Here is a 19,452-nt window from a genome sequence, read left to right on the forward strand (position 1 = left end):
TAACCTGTAAGTAATTTTACATAAACTAATATAAAATTCAAGAAAAGGGGCTAGGTATACTTCTATTATTAATGTTTTTTTACTTATTTGCTCACATGGTGATTAATAAAATTCATTACTTCATAGTAGATTTTTCTGCTTCATTAGTGCAAATTTGCAGAACTTTTCTAATTACTATTCTCCTTTGAAGAATAAATAATAAGAGATAATATCAAAACTTTTCAACTAAATGAAGACTTAGTTATGGATACAGTTAGGCATTTTTATATTTAAGTCTATTACGGTTTTTAAATGCTTTTATAAAGTGCCATCTTTACAGGAGGATCCATCAGAATTCAGGAGAAACTGTTTTGGGGTGGAATTACCAAAGATAAAACGAAACACAGAAAAGTTTGGCTTCTTTAAACTTTGATTTTGTTAATTAGTTTTAAATCCTTTGGGCAAGAAGGACTGAGTGTAGGTAATTCATGCTTAAAACTATGAAAAAATCACTGTGTGCTGAGCTGAGTCTGGCAAGAAGCCTGAGAAGGAAGGGGTGCACCCCAGAGGTGTCATTTGGTGCTGTTTGGTTTGGTTTTTAAAACAATTTATTATTTTTAAATAAGTGCCATACCCCATGAAGATTTAAAAACTGTTAATGACTTGTAAGTACATTAAGTCTGTACCTGATGCTCTGTAGTGTCACTGGGTGCAGTTGTTGTTTTAAAGGTGACTCACAGATAGGCACAAACACTCCATAACCTGCTTTATCTGCAAAGGAGATTTGAAAGATACCCTTGTGCTTGTTCACTATTACAGAAATATCAGCAACATAATCTCTCAGACTTTCTGGTTTCTGATGGATGGGGTTTAAAAAGCTGGAAGTGTGGAGAGCAGGCACAGACCCTTCAGCTGGAGAAACATTGTTTGAGGCTAAAAAATCACTATTTCTTCTTGCTTGTAAACATGAGAGGTGACCAGGTAAAGGAGATCTAACAAATACAAAAGAAAGGGGGGTTTACAGTGTTACTTGCATTTGAGTTGGGTTTTATAGTTAATCATTTTTGTCTGGTCAGTAAAATCTATGAGGAAAGACAGAGGAAACAGGATCTGATACTTCAAACACAACAAATCTGCATAGTGTTTCTGAAGTGTGAGGAAATAGATGTCCCAGGTCCCATAACAACAGTCCAGGCTCCCAAAAACTGCCACCATCTGAGGAGAATGATACCCTGGTGAAGGAAAAAGAATAGGAAAGAACAGCATTTCCCTTGGAAGGAAAAACCTGGGCATGTTCACAGCATGAACTAAGTGACAAAGCAATAGTTTACACTCTGAGTGTGATTCCCTTACTGTTCCCACCTGGTTCCAACTTCTCCCCTTTAAATATAATTCTGGTCCACAGTTTCCTCTACCTGCTGTTTTCTAAACCTCACACATGTCCTCAGTCCAGACACACCACCATTCTTCAGTTACACTCTCCAGCCACATTTTACCCTTCCAGTCCCAGCTCTATCCAGCACCCAGCTTGCCTGCCTGCCTGCCTTCCTTTTTTTTGTTTTTATGTTTTCTTTTTTCTATAGGAAACAAATCCATATGTTGATACAGAAATCTCCAAGGTCAGAAACCTCTTTGGTTTTGATGTTTTGCTTTTTTTCCCCTAATTTCTTTATTCCTTGTAAGTATAATAAAATTTTAACACTGTTAACTACTTCTAAATAGTGTAGGGCACCTCCTGTGATGTGCTGTCTGCAGTTGGTTCAGACCAACCAGAAATCCAAAAGGCATCATGTAGATGGGCTACATCAGAAATAGAAAGTGCTGCTCTCAGAAGTTCCAGCAGTTCTCCAATCCAGCCCTGTGGTTCTCAGCCTGATGTACACCTGGTTGTTCACATGCTCTGGCTCTGTAGTTGGTGTGATTTTTGATGCAGGTCTGGTGTGTAACCAGAGGTGTTGCATCATCACTGCCCTTCAGGAGTTGGTCCTGATCTTAGAAACCAGGAGAGGTCCATCCATGCCATCCCTCCTTTTCTAAATAGTTTATTTATAATGGCATTGCCAAGTCACATCTTGTATGAACCCCCAGTGAGCTTCTAAGGCTGGTTGACACTGAGTTTTTTGATAGACCTGACCCTGAATCAGGGTTTCTATGTCATGGTAGGAGCCATGGCTAAGGCCACTTGCCACTGAATTGTTTGGGTGGACCTGACCCTGAGTCAGGGTTTTTTATGTCATGGTAGAAGCCATGGATCAGGTTTTCTAGTGGTGTTTAAGTGAAGTAACTGCTTGGGGTAAGTTGGAACCCTCTGTGCTTCTCCCTGGAAGGATCCAAAGCCACACATTGCAGGACCTCTGTTTGTTCAAGGAGTGTTTTAAATTGATATTATGGTCAGTTCTCTTCCCTTTGGTAGCTTGGCTGTAGGTGGGCATGGCCTGGTGAGCTTGTCACTTAACAACCAAGCTAAAACACCAACAGCCCCTCGCTGTGCTGGCATAAAGAGGGTGTTGTGCAGGTGCTGGAGCTGGGGGAGGCAGTGCCCTTGGTGCAGCATGAGCCTTCACCTTCCCCTCACTCTTCTGGGGCAAGTGCTGATAGAGATCTACACGATTTCCTGGGCAGAGCTCATTCAGATTTTTATTAGGATATTACCAGGACATATGTTTGTGGAAAGAAGATATTTATGTGTATATCTCTGTGTTTAGCCTGAGAATATAAGCTGTGTAGAAATAGTATATTACCTGCATGAAACTGAAAATATGGGTGCCATAGTGTGCAGGAATTGGGCCCAGCTTTGCTTACAAATCAGCTTGATGATGAGGCTGCAAAAGTTATATTTTCACTGCTTTCACATACTGAATTTATTAGCTTCTTGAAATTGATTTTGGATGCCTTTCATTTGCCATTGGGCTGAAGTCAAAGGCAAAACGATGATATACCACATTTTACTCACTCATCTTTTTATTGCCCAACTATTGTTATTGAGGAAAAGACATTCAGTGTGTTCCCCAAAGGAGACAGAAAGCACATTTCATTTGCTTTTAATTGGTAAGAGTTTAACTGAGTGCAAGTCCTGCAATCCTCACTGTCAGTAATATCCAGGAGGAGCTCTAGGGGGTGGAGGGGATGGGAGTGGGATGCAGTTTGGATCAGGGCTGAGGGCAAGAGCCAGCAGGGCTGTCAAGCTTCGTCCTGTTTTATTTGCTTGGGAAGAAGGGAGCAAAGTTAATATCGATGGAACGCCAGGAAAGTGTTCAAGTAGTTATCTCTGGGAAGGTAATGTGAACTCAGCAGTATCATTGCTTTGATCTTTGGTTAAAGTCTTACAAAACTAGATTGCTGTTTGATTGACAGCCTTGTCAGAGAGTGAATGAAGACTGGCACTCTAATATTGAAAACGCAGCGTTTACAAAACTTGGCGCCCGAGTTTTCTCATGACACTGCTGCTTTTGTGGGAGGCTGAATTCCATGTTTCTTTCAAATAAGTGTATACCTTGCTGTGTGCAGCTCAAACTTAGGATTTTCGACTGCTGGCTCACAACTGCTCCTTCCCCTAATAATTGATGCAGATCTGTTTGTGGCAGCAGCGCTGTCGTCGTGGCTTTGCAGGAGCTGCTGCTTGAAAGCTTGAACGTGGTGCTGTTTATCACATCTCCATCCCAAATAATGAGTGATCCAACACGTGGGTGATGGATGCAGAGGTGGCAGGATGCAGCTTGGCTTGGGTAGTGGGGCTGACAGTTCCTGGGTGGGTCGGATAACAAAGGTTTTCCAACTTATATTTCTACCTTGAAGGGTTGTCTTCAGCTGCCTGTTCCTTCATTGTTCCCTTAATACCCTCAAAGGAACAGAGCCTACTAAAGGAAGAGTTAATCTGTGGAATAGGGTTCTCCTTTCATGTGGGTGCTTTTCCACACTCTCCTCAATTTCTTCTTTAAATTGGACAAAAAATAATATATTTTGCTTATTTAGCAAAAAAAAAAAAGGGGGAGCCTTAAACTCTCACTCCTAATTTTAAATGATATGATATTGACTGCCATGATTTAAATAATGTGTAAGAATGAACCAGCTTGTGCCTATTTCCACATCAAAATACCTTAAACAAGAAACTGTCTCCCCAAAATAATAATCCTACGTCATCCAGAGGTGTTAGAGAAGAGAATCTTTACATGATGCAGTTTAAAAATAGGCATCAGAAAGATGTTCACAGAAGGGGCTGCTGAGCTGTGCTCTAGGGCGTGGGAACTGCTTAAATTGGCTTTCCTGTCAAGGGCAGCCTGGGCTGAGACAACATCATCAGTTTTTCCTGACCTTCTGCTCCTCAATTTACTTCACTAGTGCTAAATTCTGTGTGCAGCTCTTTCCTTACCTCTCAGGTCCCATGCCTTAGGTGAATATGGGTGTCTATATAGTATTTAGTGTGTATAGAAGTCTCCATAAACACCTGCAGATTGGAATGTGTGCAATGCAATATAATATCTTTACTGAAGTGCCCTTTATGAAAAACTATTAATTAAAAGCCCAGATGAAAGCCACTTTCATCAGCAATGCAGCTTTGCTGGAGAAACTCTACATTTGACCACATTTTCAAAGTGGACATGTACAAGTCATGAGAATAATTACCATTTCATCATTCGAGGTCTGCAAATGAGTGATTTCAGAATGAAAAGCATATGCAGCCGTGCTGATTATGCAGAATAAATTATTTTCAAACCCTACATTTAAATCAGTACATTTTTTCATTATGCGGAAAGTGCATGTCCACCAAAACCCCCACTAATGATCACCTGAATTTTGCTGTAAACGTTTTCAAAATGTGTATCTGAAATTCCTTTGGAAATGTCCACAATCTGCTTCCATATTGTGACACATATGGTAAGAAAATCTTGCTTGCAAGCCAGGGACTGTTTTTAAACAGTTTTCAGGATTGCACCGAATAACAGCTCATGGCCAAAACCTGGTGTGGTTTGTATTTATAACAAGTGGTTTAACATTTTCTAAACTATGACAAATTTCTCCCTGGCTATTTTTTAATGTAATAATAGGATTAGTTTAGCTGTCCTTGGTTTTTTTTTATGTACGTAGGCACTTTTGGTTTATTAGCAGCACTTGTGAGTCATCCTGGTTCTTTCTCCTTCCTTTAGTCTGCAGAGGCCTCTGTGGCTGTAAAAGTTGTTGCTGTTGATGGCTTTGTCCTGTTCTGTCTTTTCTTTACCTTTCACTGTGTGTCTGTGTGTGTACAGGACACGTCATGTGCATGTGCAGGAGCTGATTCTGTTGCTGTGATTTTGATAAAGCGTTTCTGGAACTTGTTGTATTTCAATTAAAGATTTACAGTTCTCCTTTTCGCCTCAGACCTTGTTTTTAAAGGTCAGAAGAGACAAGAAACCCCAAACCATAAACATGTTCAGTGAAATACCCACAGTACCCTCCTGTTAATGGTATTTCCTTAGAGCAGATAAGTTACGGAGACCCCCTTTAAAACAAGAGTGTTAATTTACTGTTTCCTTTCATCTGTTGAAATAATTACTTTTCTTCTTTGCCTTCAGTAGTTTGTTCTGGTCGTTAACATTTCTGTAAAATTAAGTTTGAAAGGTGCTTTTAATGTTCACATGGACTGCAGTGCACATTTGACTGTTAAACCCAACCTACTTAAGGCAGAGCTAATGTTTAACACTCGCAGCTATTTGAAGTAGTTCACTGCCCAGTTTAATGGTGCTGCCAAGGGCAATGCTCACATTGCTGGCTCTTACATTTGGGGGGTTGTTGTGCTGGCAATAAAGGCAATCCATGAGATTCCTGAAAACATTGGCTTAGATCTTGAAGACATCGTTTTTCTACTAACAAAGCCATAAACTGTAATTTCTTGGGCAGCAGTGGACAAGAAACACTAAGCCCTGCCCTGACCACGGGCTCCATTCAGGAGTTATAATTATGCTGTTAAATGACTTCTCCTGCAAGCTCTGGTTAAAAAAGTCATGATCAAACTGTACAAAAACCCTGCTGATGTTCAGCCACAGTGGGAGAAGTGATCTTATAAACTGGGAATTGGGGTTTTTGGTTCCAGGACAGTTTGAAGGCAGCGGCAGCAGCTCCTGAAGAGCGACCCTGGGTGGCTCAGCCTCACCTGAGGTGAACTTGGTGCAGGAGGTGGGAGGGACACGTAGAGACGTGACCCAGCTCAGCTGTGGGCACAGCCCAAGCAGCACCTTCTCTTTCATTCCAGTTCTGTGGGTTTTGCTGATGTACTTTCTGCAGAAGTGGATGTGTCTGTCACGCACCATCTGCACTATAAAACGCTCCCCCAGCCTCCCATTGAGAACAGACCCTCCCAATGGCCAAATCCACTCTAAACCATCCCCTGCTGACACTGCCTCAGTCTGGGGGTTTTAGAATGTAGGTCAAATAAGGTTATTTATGGGAATCTTCAGGCAAATAGTACAGGAGAAAATGTAATGAGTTCTTTGTGGACTGGAGTCCATGGAAACTTTGCTCGAGTCTTCAGCACATCCCCTGGGAAATGCTCCAGGTGGGATTGCCCCAGGTGACCCACCCCGAGCCTGTACATCACACCTGCCCCCAGGTGAGGGCACAGATTTATACCCAAATAGCTGCTGCTTCTCCTGTGATAAGCAGGAGCAGGCAGAGAATTTAAAGATTGAACAATCCATCTTCTCGAGCAGAAAAAAAAATTACATATATTTACTAAATAGTGAGTAAAATTTTCCCCTTGGCTAGTCTGCTGCAATTTTACAAGCTTCAACAATGCTGAATGGATGTTATTGAGAAGTGAATTTGGCTCATTCTTTTTATGCTTTTAATAAATACCCAAGGGAAAGGCAGTTGTTCAAGGAAAATGAAATACAAATAAACATAGAATTTATTCTCAGTAGGCATTCTGGGGAACTTGGGGCTTGACTTTTATGCCGTGGGGTTTTTATTCCTGTTACTTGCAAGCAAAACTAAAATATTCATATAATCTGTCAGTTCTCTAAAGTGAATTCATCCTTTTAAAAAAATAAAATACAGATTCAGTGGAGAGAACAGAAACAATGTGAAACATAAAAAATGACATTTCTACTCCAAAGTACATCATTGTAATGGACCATCTTATTGTGGACTGTGGATGCAAATGATTTTTTTTTTCCAGAGCATCCTGTAACAATTCTGGAGACACAGCCATGCACAAAACATCATTTGTAATTATAACAGTTTGCCATTTTCAGCTGCTCTGGGATTATTTCTCATTTGATTGATAATTCATGTACTTCACAGTAATGAAGATTCTTCATGCCACCACCTAAGAGACATCATCGATTTTTACAACCTAAATTTCAGGACAGCTTTGGAAGGAAAAAGAAAAAAAACCCCAAACTTTAGTTGCTTCACAGTGGATTTTTTCCCATATATTCACGAGATGCCACAGAGAAATCCAGTCCATGGAGAACATTTATTGGAATAAAGTAAAATTTAGACTATGGGTTTCATTTCACATGAATCATTGCCCAAACTTTCAACTAGTCCTTCAGAAATCTGTGGTTGCCCAGGTGGAGTGGAAGGTCAGAGGCACCTTTTTCTGATGCACAGATATTTTGATTACCAATTAATTACTTTTCATTATTACTCTTATTATTTCTGACTTTGAAAAAAATTTAGTTGCACAGTCTGATAGATGCCAGTTTAAACAAATCATATAAAGAGACTTTTTGTGGTTCTAGATGGCACATCCAAGTTAGATACCTCTGTCAGATGCACTGCAGGTTGGTTTGAAGTCAGTGTTTACTACCAGAAGGTGTAAATCCAGACCCTGGAGATCATAAAAAACAGAAACATATTTTACTATTTGACAGCTGAGCTGCAAAAGCTTCCCAGCACCTGAACAGACTCTTGAAAAACATGTGGCTTATTTAATTTTGTGGAAGCTCTGTGGGTAAAACACCTTCCCAGGTAAGGTTTGTGTGCATTAATACTTTGACCCACTGCTTGTTTTCCACTGGCCATGTTAAACCCCCCAGAAATATCTTCATCCCCTTGAACCCCTCAGAAATATCTTCATCCCCTTGAACCCCCCAGAACAGAAATAGCTTCATCCTTTCAAACCCCTCAGAAATATCTTCATCCCCTCAAATCCCCCAGAACAGAAATAGCTTCATCCTCTCAAAGCCCCCAGAAATATCTTCATCCCCTTGAACCCCCCAGAAATATCTTCATCCCCTTGAACGCCTCAGAAATATCTTCATCCCCTTGAACCCCCCAGAAATATCTTCATCCCCTCGAACCCCCCAGAACAGAAATAGCTTCATCCTTTCAAACCCTCCAGAAATAGTTTCATCCCCTAAACCCCCCAGAACAGAAATAGCTTCATCCTTTCAAACCTCCCAGAAATAGTTTCATCCCCTAAACCCCCCAGAACAGAAATAGCTTCATCCCCTTGCCTTGCAGGGACCTTTGTGAGAACTTCAGGGCTCCACTGGCAGCGTGTACAGCATCACTACCTTTCAGAATTGTACAAAACTAGCTGATTAAATCTGATTTTAAATACTCCTTTCAGCCTAGAGCCCTGCCTTTTTAATAATCAAGTGAAACATTGCTTGGTTGTGTTTATTCAGTGCGTGTAAAGCACTGCTTGACATGGATTAGACCTTACAGAGCAGCACACAGCTGTAGCCCATCCAGCATTTTCCAAAAGAGTTTGCACAAGGAATAAAAGATTGCCATCTGAGCAACACTGGAGGGAGACAAGAGCAGACAAAAGGCAGCTAAGCGCTCCAAAAAGAGAAAAGACCCTGTTGAGATAGACATTTCTGAGCAAATGCCTCCATTTCACGGGGAGAGGCTGGGGCAGGCAATGCACATTGATTGTAGCACAAGAAGTACGTTGCTTTGGGGATTCATTAAGCTTCATTTTGTGCACTATCATGAATGGGGACGTCAGCCACTCTCTCAGGGAAGGCAGAGTTTCAAAGCAAGGAGCCAGAGTGAAAATGGGAACGTGCCCTGCAAAGAGAGGAAAGGAAAGTGCTTCGCTTGCTAAAAGCCTTATGGCACAGGAGCACTAATCAAAGCCTAAACGTTTTGAAAGCATTTTATGCTTAGAGAGTTTATAATGTGACTTACAGCAGTAAGTTCATGCTCTTTCTGGCCTGGTGGGAGTCCTGCTGGAAGGATAGATGGACTGGTGGAGTTCAGAGCATCATTCCTGTTCTCTGGAAGAAAACACACAGACCACTGATACTCTTTACTTATTCCCTTTTTAACTGGTTATTGCAAGGCTTTGGTCATGGTTGCTTTTTCAACTCTGTATGTGCAGTGGGAGGGTGATTGAGAAGGTGCTGATTCCCTTCCTCCCCCTGCTTTTCCTTGGGATGCAGCTGCAGAGCTCTCTGTGGTCCTTCTCCACCTCTCCAGGCATCAGCTGCCAAATGGAGAAGCCAGAAAGTGGCAGGTCTGTGCAGTTGGATTTTTCAGCCACCAACCAGATCCAAGGCTGGTTTCAAATCTGTGAATGCACCAGAGGTCTGGAGTCCTTGGGTTCTGTGTAATTTGTTTTTCTTTGTGTCTTGTTTTAATTGAGAAATATGTAACTGCAAGGGATTTATTCAGAAATCTGATTTTATGGAGTAATGATGACACCCCTGGCATTTTTTGTTTGTCTTAAAAGTCTGCGATAAATTCTCATGATTTGGAGGCCAAACATTCATGAGATTTCTCAGAATTTTCCTGGTGTTGGTTTGCAGTGAAAGAATGGAATTGTACCTGTACATGGCTGTGAGTGACAAAAATCTTCACTGCTTCATTCTCAAGCTCTTTTGCATTGCCTTCAGTGGGTATGAGGTGGTTTGTAAGGAAATCAGCCCAAGCAGCAGGGCTGTGCTGCCAGGCTTGGCTTGTCCTCCTACAGCACAGTGTGACTTCATGAATTCTGCTGTTCCAGGTTGGTGGCACATGGGCTTGAGATCTTGGGCAAAGGAGAGGAGAAAACTGCTGACCAGGAGGTGGGAGTTGTAGTCCAACAGTTGATGTTTTGCTCCAGCAAGTTGGAGTCTCATGGTTCAGTGGTGAGCTTGATGCTGCTACTGGTTAACTGGACTTGGTGATCTTAGAGGTCTTTTCCAACCTTAACTGTTCTTTGATTCCATGAACCACACTGATTTCACGAGTGATGGTTTGTCTCAGGTGTGTATTGGGAGCCACCTGAGGTGAGGTGGTCCCTGCAGAGGTGCCATGGCTGTGAGGTGAGGGGCTTGGAGCACCTGGTGGCACAGATCCACCTCCCACAGCCGGTCACAGACAGAATCTGAGTTGGAAGGGACCCACAAGGATCATGGAGTCCAACTCTCAAGTCAATGGCCCACACAGGGGATTGAACCCATGACCTTGGCATTATTGCAACGAAGTTTTAACCAACTGAGCTAATCTCAGGGTTCCTGCTGTTTTCTGCAGGAAGTTTTTCCTCTCCTTTCCTTTCCCTAATATCTGATCTTTCCAAAGCACTCAGGACAAGTGGCAGCAGCAGACTTCCAGTTCTTAGGCTGCCAAGCAGTGGATGTGGAGCACTTGGTGGTCTCCTTCCATTTGTCCTCTGATCTCAGCTGCCCTTTGGGTCAGGACAGCTTTCTCCATTGATAGGTTGGCTCTGTGCTTGGCAAACTTGCCCTTCCCCAGAGCATCATGTAATTACTTGGTGGAGAGGAGTTGTGCTACGTTGCCATGGACATGCTGCTCCACATGGAGAGCTGCTGGAACGCTGCTCCCTGTGAGTCTGATCCCTCTGTCACTGCGGGTGGTGCTGACACTCCAGGGCAGCGCTTCTGTTGGAGAGGCTCTTGTTGATGAGGAGAGCCAAATTCTGGCTGTTCTTTAGCCCAAGAGAGGCTTGGTTGTGTTGGGGTTCAGCTGTGTAAGCTGTAGTGCCTGCAGGAGTTACTGGCAATGTCACTGGTGGCACTGGGGAGTGCTGGGCACGCAGGAGGGACCAGGGATGTGCCCCGTGCAGGTGAGGGGGCTCTGGAGCTGGGACAAGGGCAAAGATAGCTGGAAAAGCCCACAGCAGGGCTGTCAGGAATTGTAGTGATCACAGAGCTGCTCCTCACCTGGAGAAAGCAGGTGGATTCCAAAGGGATGGATTTCCTGGTAATCAGGTTTATAAAATCAGTGTGGTGACTGGGCTGAATTCTGGGGTGTGTAAGCAGAGCCTTTCTTTATTGACATCTGAAAAATTCCTGATTCACTCAGAAGGAAACTCTTCAGGTCATCAACCCTCTGGGTGTATTTCCCTGTTAATCATCTTTCTCCTAACGATCAGTTTTGAAAGTTGTCTTATTTCTGCAGCACAAAAGAAATTCCTGCTGGTGAACATCCCCCAATTGCACTCATAATTATTGCTGATTAAAAGCGCCCTGGCCTGACAGCACCAGGGAAATTAATAGGAGAAGCTTTCTCCAAGTTCTAGAAGACGAGCAAAGACATACTCAGTCCCTCTTAAAATTATTTAGGCAGGTGCTGTGGGAAGCCATTGCTTTTATAATGCTCTTCAGATGTTTACAGCAAAACATTTTTTTCCCAGTGATTGAATTTTTCGAAGTACTAAAATACCACGGAGAAATATGTTTCTCACCGGGTTTATGGCTCCCTGGGTGCACTCTGTACAAACCCTGGGTCTGCCTGGACACAAACACTCCATTGCAACAAGATATCTTGCCATTTTAACAAGCTGCCCTGCTTTGAAAGGATGCACTGCATCACCAGTGGGGATGTCAGTGCCTTAAGAGTAATACTGCTTTGAGGGCACTATTTTATTAAAGCAGACCTCAGTAATTTGTTCCTGACTGTTATACACCCTTATTTTATTAAAGGTATTTTACATCTCTGGAGGAGATTACTACCACTCCTATTTTCTCCACTGCTTGGCTTTAATGGATGGTGTGGAATATAATATTTATTAAGCCTAAGCAGGGGAGGACATAATAGCAGAATTGTCCTTTATAACCTGTTTTACACAGCTGTAAAATAAACCTTAATAAAGCAAGAATAATTATCCAGGAATATCCAGGAAATGGAGTATTCCTCCTGCTTCAAATATTTGGAGGCTTAACTGCTGGTTATACATGTACTTTAAGAAATGGAGCTTAACGGGAATAATACAAGGTTGATACTATTTTAAAATACATTTAGAGGTTAAGTATCTTGTCATAATTACTATATTAGCATATGTTGTGTAAGTGTTGTGTCATAATTACTGTGCTGGCATAAATCACTGTAAGCTCTATATGGTGTTGACTGTGTCTAATCCTACAGGATTATGCTGCTTCTTGGATAGCTTTAGTTTTCTGTTTCTTGTATGATTTCTCTTCTTGGTGGCAGTCACTGGAATCTGTCCCAAAGGAAAGATTTTTTATTAAGGAGCTTTGCAAACTGATTCCTGATCAGCTATTCCAGAAGAGCTGCTAAAGCAATTCCTCTCTGCCTTCTTGATTTCTTCCTTCTGTTGTCCTATTTATATTTTTTTTTTTCAGAAATGAATATTGTGGAAATGATTTGGACTACAGTTATTACATTAATTATCCAAACTGACATTTTTGCAGTGTGTGAAAGGACAGGGTGGGATGTAAAATAGATGCACTAAGAACACCTACAGTATGACAACAAGTAGCAGGGTAATTGCTGAAAATGAAGTCTTTTCTGCTATCCCTTCTCTTCAACATCTGTTGTTCCATATGGAGTCATAAATATTTGCAACAAAATAGTTGAAGAAATAATCTCAACATTAATAGGGAAAAGCTGAATCCGCCAAGAAAATTGAAGAATCTTTTTTTTTTCTCTTGGCAAGTTCCTCCTACCCATCCTCATCTGACACTTCAAAATCTCAGTAGAAGCTTAGGCAGACTACAGTGATGCTTAAAAATCACCACAAAAAACCCCTTTGTGAATGTTAATAGGAGAGTTAGCTGAGAACAATTTTATAACCTCCTGGTAATGACCATGAGGAGGATTTTGTTTATTTTGTTTTATTTTCCTCTTTTCTTCCATGCCACAATAATTTTGTTATTAACCTTTTGTTGAGTAGTTCAGATTTTCACTTCTCTCCATTGTCAGTAGAAATAATCCTTGTTGTGGTGAGGAATGGCAAGGACCTATTACTGGCTGAACATAACTAGTTACTTTAAATTGCCATATGGAAAATGCAGATCAAGAGTATTTAAGCTTCTCCATAGAATAAAAATCATCTTAAAAGCACAGAACAACTTTTAAATATTTTGTCATCCAGATGACCAAAATCTGTCTGAGGAGCAGCTCGTAGGAGAAAGCAGAGATAATAATAATAATAATACAGACAAACTACCAACTGCAAATAATTATTATGAATAGAAGATACAGCATTTTGAAGGCTCTTTATGTATTTATTAGGAGCTTAATGGCAATACTTCTCCTTAATGAATTTAACCAGGTGACATCAGTTGGTTTTGTTTTTCTTAATCATATTGAACATCAGACTGAAGTTCTGTGCAGTGAAACACTTCAGTTCTCGTGTCCAGCCAGTGAATGGCTGCACTTCTTCCTTTCATGTTTTATTGTTGCAAACCAACTGTCTCATCTAACTCAGGTCCTTGTTTTTAAGGCTTGAATTAATAAAATATTTTCAGGTGTTTTTGCTGCCACTGCCATGTGAACATCAGAGTACATTGTAAATATGCTGAAGTTATAAATAGATGTAATTTTCTGTGTTATTAATGAGAGTACACTGATGAAAATGTCAAAGCTGTGTAATTACACACCTCTCGATAAAGAGTGTGCAGATAAAGGCAATTTGGAAACTGGAATTTCAGCCTTTTCTGGTGAAATTCTCATTTCTCTGCTTTTTTCCTCCATCTGCAATTCAAACACCAAGTGCCTGCTTCATGGTGTCCTCCAGGACAACACTCCCTCATCCTTCCTGAGAGCAGGTCTGTGGAAAGCCAAGGGCCCCTGGGTTGGATCAGGAATAACGTGGGCACAGCCCTGGGCAGGGGGGGCTCCCCAGCCCTGGGGGGATTTAAAAACCCTGTGGATGTGGCACTTGGGGACATGGTCAGTGGTGGCCTTGGCAGTGCTGGGGGAATGGTTGGACTCGATCTCAGAAGGCTTTCCCAACCTCAACAATTCTGTGATTCTTTGGTCTGTGTTTACCTGCTGTGTTGAAAACAGTGGAAAAGTTTTATTAATCACTTGTAGGAGAAAATCAGTGATTTCAGAGTGCACAGGTGAGAACCTGCTTGGGCACAGACTCTGTGAGGCCAAGCACAGTTGGTGCTGCTGCTTTGTCAGAGTCTCTATAAGCTTGTAAAGCAGCATGGAAATGTATAGGAAATATATATATATATAATTATTAGATACTATTAAAGTGAAGATTTTTTATGGCAAAGCTCAGGGGTGGATTACACTTGTGTGCTGTGGAGTTGTATCAGTCACTTGAAAATGAAGTCTGATTTAAGGCTAGTGACTGGATTAATCAGCTCCTCCTCAACTGCATTCATTGACCCTCTTCATTCAGGGACTGTAATTAAGGAAAACAGCAGTGACTTGAAGTTTGGCACCTGAATCACAAGGTTAAAAGCAGGAAATTTCCAAGCCTGATTGGTGCCAGGCTTGGAGGAGGGATCTCTTCTTTCACTGATCTGGAGTCTCAGCACCTGGCAGAGAAGCAATGAGGGAGGGAGAGAAAGGCAGGCAGAGGGTTCTGGAGGATTTTCAAAGTTATTAAGATGTGGAAGACAAAAAATCCTGTCCTTGTAGGCTTAGAAATACAAAATGCCTGAAGTAAACAATGGTTTAGATTACTGGGGTTCATACTTTGCTGTAAAAGAAAAATACATCCTGGTTTCTAGTTAAGAATACAGATGTTTCCAAGGTTTAAAGTTAAAATAAGAAGTCTCAATTTTTTAGAAGGCTGCTTTTTTTTGTAGTCAAAACTTAGAATTTGGTCCTTAATTCTGTCAAAATACCCTGTTTGGACACTGCTGCCTATCCCTGTTGAAGTGCAGCTGGAAGTCAAGGGACTTCTTGCCACCATAAAGATACATCTTTAAAATATCTTTATATCAGTTTGGATGATTCTGTAAGCAAATAACACTATTTCAAATACGTACTTTGCTTTCAGAGATGAGTCACACAGGCAACTCAGCTGATGTTGCAGATCCTCTGCTTCATTTTATTAAAAGTCAGAGAGGTCCATTAGAGTATCCAGGCTGTTCTGTAACTATGGACCATTAAATGTAATCCCCATCACTCAGGTATGAAGCCCAAAGAGTTCTAATTGCAATAAAGCCTTTTAGTCCTTAGGTTTCTAAATATTATGCCACAGCCAGGGAAAAGCAGTGACCCAGCTGTGTCCAAAACCATCTTCTTAAGCCTGACTCAAGGCTTTCTGAGACCAAATGTCTTGGTTAGTAGTAACTAACAGATTAATAACTATTTGTATAAGATGTTTCTGTGTTCTCCATATGCCACGTGTGTATTGAATGCATGAGTTACATCTCTGAGCTGTTGGAGGTGAGTGATGCCCATCCAGCTCCAGGTAGGTAAAGCTCTGAAGGGTATGTGAAGAAAAACTCTGTGATCTAACTAGTGTCTGTTGTGGCTTTAATTGTTTCCACCTTGTTTTGAGAGGGATGTGACATGTTGAGTGTCTCAGGTGTGTGGCTGATGGGTTTAAAAACATGCCTTGTGACAGCAAATAAAGCAGCAAATAAAAGTGCCTGTTGGTTTGGGCCATGCTCTGTTGGGAGGGAGCAGGTCGTGTTTGCTGTGCTCAGTCTGCAGGTTGATCCTTCCTTTGCCAATCCCTGTTTCTGCAACTTAGGCAGAAGATTAAATACTTGAGCATTTTGAATTAAGAAGAAGAAACTTGTGGCAGATTCCTGTGTGCTTTCTGGGATGATATTCCATTCACTGTTAGTGTTTGCTGCGTATTTCTCTGCTCTGCAATACAATTCTTGCTTTCGTCTATTCATCTGGATGTCAGCTAGAAATTAAAATAAAAAGACTTTACTCCAGATGGATTCCTGAGTGCTTTTATAAAGCATGGCAGGTTTAACAAACAGGCTCGATAAAAGTAGTTCCCCCTTTGCCTGGAGAATCAGAAAGGCTGTTTGTGTCCTTGGTCAGACTGGAGCTGCCTTGGCTTTATCTCTTGCTTATTCTGTTGGATTGCATGTGTGAGTGCAGCTTTTGTAGCATTTATATCTTTAGTGGTCTTTCAAATCAAAATCCTTAAATCAACATTACTTTTTTTCCATTAAAGAGATGCATTTGATACAATCCACAAGAAATGCTTCCAGCACTTGCCATTTTTAATTGCTTTACCAATTAGGATTCCTCAAGTCTAGCTAATAAATTCCTGCCTAACTGTGCACTTATTCCGAGTATGGGCAAGATGTAGACACCGTTCAGATGTGAAGACCTATTACAAGACTGAAATAGATTTCTAATGCATTTATCATTCATCTTTGCAGAGTGTGATTTCAATCAGAAAAAAAATGATGAATGGTTTGACAGTTTCCACCCATAGATGCTAAAACATAATATGCTGCTTCTAGTTTCAGCTATTACAGACTTTAACATGCAATGTGACCTTGGTCTGCAAAGCATGTTTGGTTAGCACAAAAACTTAATCATAAGAAGTCATAAGTAGAATCCTTCTTCTTTACTGCCCTTTTTCTGGGACTTGGAAATTTATTGCTTCTGGGACAGGTAGGATATGAACAATGGGCCAAATAGAGTCCAGGGTTATCTCATCTGTGTGAAAACTGCTGCTGAAAATCGATGTGACCTCTGCTACACTGTCATCCCAATTCCCACCCTCTGTGTCCTATTTGTCTTTTGGCAGAAGCTTAGATCTGTGTGCTGTCTCTATGTGTCTCTCTTGGGCCAGATTATCAAAATGAATCATTGCCTGCATACCTCTTATATTTCTATTTATTTTCCTGCTGTTGACTAGGTCTGATGAAATATGATTCTTTTTGCATTTGATCCTCACTGCAGCAAGCAGCACCTAATTTCGCTGTGTCTATCTCTTTAAAGAAGAGTAATACTATTTGGAAACTTCAATCTGCTGTACAGTAGCATTACAAACCATAGACCATGCAACCTGTCTGCACAGTCAATAGTAATTTTCCTTTCGGCCAATTTAATGTTATTACTTTCATCTCCAAATAGTAGAGATTTCTAGAGGTGTTAAGGCAGCTCCTGGTTTTTTTCTGCATACTTCTTGTGTTGCCTTCTTCTTCAAATGCCACTTCTGTTTAGTTTTTTGTGACTCCATGGCTTAGCTGTTATTTCTGTGCAGCATCATTTGCGACAACTAATCAGTTTATTTTAAAGGCTCTGCCACTGATATGTTTAAATATGAGAAATGGTGTGTCTGAATCAGCAAAAACTCCGTGGTCTGAGCATGTTACCCGAGTTGGGATTTTTTAATGGATCATTTAAATTACATCTGAGATGTTTGTTCTGAGGATGTGTGGAGGTTACTGGTTTTTGTTATTAATCCTGAAGAATCATTATGAAGATGTTCCATTTAATGAACTCACACAGCAAAACTGAAATGCTCCCTAAACAGAGATTTCAAAGAATACTTGAAAACTGCACATGCTCCTGGTTTGTTGTCAGGTGGGTGTTTTAGACACACAGCAAAAAGTGCTGCTCCCTGGAAGCTCCTGGATGTGCTACAGGAAGAATAGTGTGCTGGGGACACAGCCTGCCTTCATTCACTGCTGTCAGATCCTTCCTGAGTTGTTTTTGCCTTAAAAAAGAGAAAAGGAGGTCTTTTGAATATGATACCTAACTGCAAATCCGGGTTTTAATATGACCAGAAGGCTTGGCAGATGAAACTCTTGAGGGCTGGCTGTGCAGCTGCCCTGAGCAAACCCAGGCTCTGTGGACTCATGGGCAGTGCAGGAGTCACAAGCCTTAAAAAGGCAGTTTCTGAAGAGCATCACGATTTCTGCAAGTGCAGGGTCATAATATATATAGAGAGAGACTGGATTTTCAGGGGGTGTTACACAGCAATATTCTTTCAGTTTTTCGGAGTAAAAGAAAGGTACCAAGTTTGGCTTTAGACAATGCTAAATATTAATTTTGAAGTTTTCAGCAATTAACTCTGTGTTTAAAATGAGTATGTGAGAAGAAGCTCTCACGGGGATTTGAGAGAAGGAGATACATTTACTGTCCTAGAAGATGGTTCAATTATTCTGTTCAAAAATGTGAGTTCATTGGTGATGGTACTGATTGCTCACCAAATTTAGAGGATTTCTGAAAAACAATTACTGATGTTGCTGTTTCTTTCTGGATACACATCCCTGCTGTCTGTGCACAGCTTGACGTGCACCAACACGGTGTATGTGACATGAGGGGTGAAGGGGAAGCTGCCAGTGCTGGCTGTGCCCTGTGAGAGCTGCAGCAGCAAGGCAGGATCCTGCCCACTGCTGTGCCCCCCAGCACCTGGCAGTGTCTGTGCAGCCAGGTCAGGATCCTGCCCACTGCTGTGCCCCCCAGCACCTGGCAGTGTCTGTGCAGCCAGGGCAGGATCCTGCCCACTGCTGTGCCCCCCAGCACCTGGCAGTGTCTGTGCAGCCAGGGCAGGATCCTGCCCACTGCTGTGCCCCCCAGCACCTGGCAGTGTCTGTGCAGCCAGGGCAGGATCCTGCCCACTGCTGTGCCCCCCAGCACCTGGCAGTGTCTGTGCAGCCAGGGCAGGATCCTGCCCACTGCTGTGCCCCCCAGCACCTGGCAGTGTCTGTGCAGCCAGGGCAGGATCCTGCCCACTGCTGTGCCCCCCAGCACCTGGCAGTGTCTGTGCAGCCAGGACAGGATCCTGCCCGCTGCTGTGCCCCCCAGCACCTGGCAGTGTCTGTGCAGCCAGGACAGGATCCTGCCCACTGCTGTGCCCCCCAGCACCTGGCAGTGTCTGTGCAGCCAGGACAGGATCCTGCCCGCTGCTGTGCCCCCCAGCACCTGGCAGTGTCTGTGCAGCCAGGGCAGGATCCTGCCCACTGCTGTGCCCCCAGCACCTGGCAGTGTCTGTGCCTGCCCTGGGAGAGCTCAGCAGAGCAGCTTTGGGGGCTGGGAGGACTGGCAGCCGCAGGGACCCGTTCAGAACCTCCTGCCACTGCCCTGACACCATGGAGAGCAGGGGATGGATGACCCCAGGGAGATTATTTACTGCTGAGCATGGGAAGGGGAAAGGTAAAGGAGGAAAGAGATGTGATGTGTTCCTTGATTAGAATTTCGCCAAGGTTATAGCAACAGAAGAAAGCACATCTCAGAATGGCAGAGATGATGGAATGAAGAAAGGTCATTCAGGTTTAATGAACTGCGTAATGCTGTTATAATTCTGTAGTATAATTCTGTAGAATTTGAGATATAATGGTCTGTGCTCTATTACAGCTGTGTTACAGTCTCAGTATATTGATTATTGTTCTGTATTATTCTGCAAAC

General features: G+C 42.2%; 1 protein-coding gene across 3 annotated transcripts in view; it reads left to right on the top strand.

Annotated features, from left to right (window-relative positions):
* Nucleotides 1–19,452, top strand: part of DACH2 (dachshund family transcription factor 2) — a 240,484-nt gene that overhangs the window by 205,461 nt on the left and 15,571 nt on the right. The gene's annotated exons all lie outside the window — the stretch shown is intronic.

The sequence above is a fragment of the Pithys albifrons genome, chromosome 14 (genome assembly GCF_047495875.1).
Source record: "Pithys albifrons albifrons isolate INPA30051 chromosome 14, PitAlb_v1, whole genome shotgun sequence".
Classification (NCBI taxonomy): Eukaryota; Metazoa; Chordata; class Aves; order Passeriformes; family Thamnophilidae; genus Pithys; species Pithys albifrons.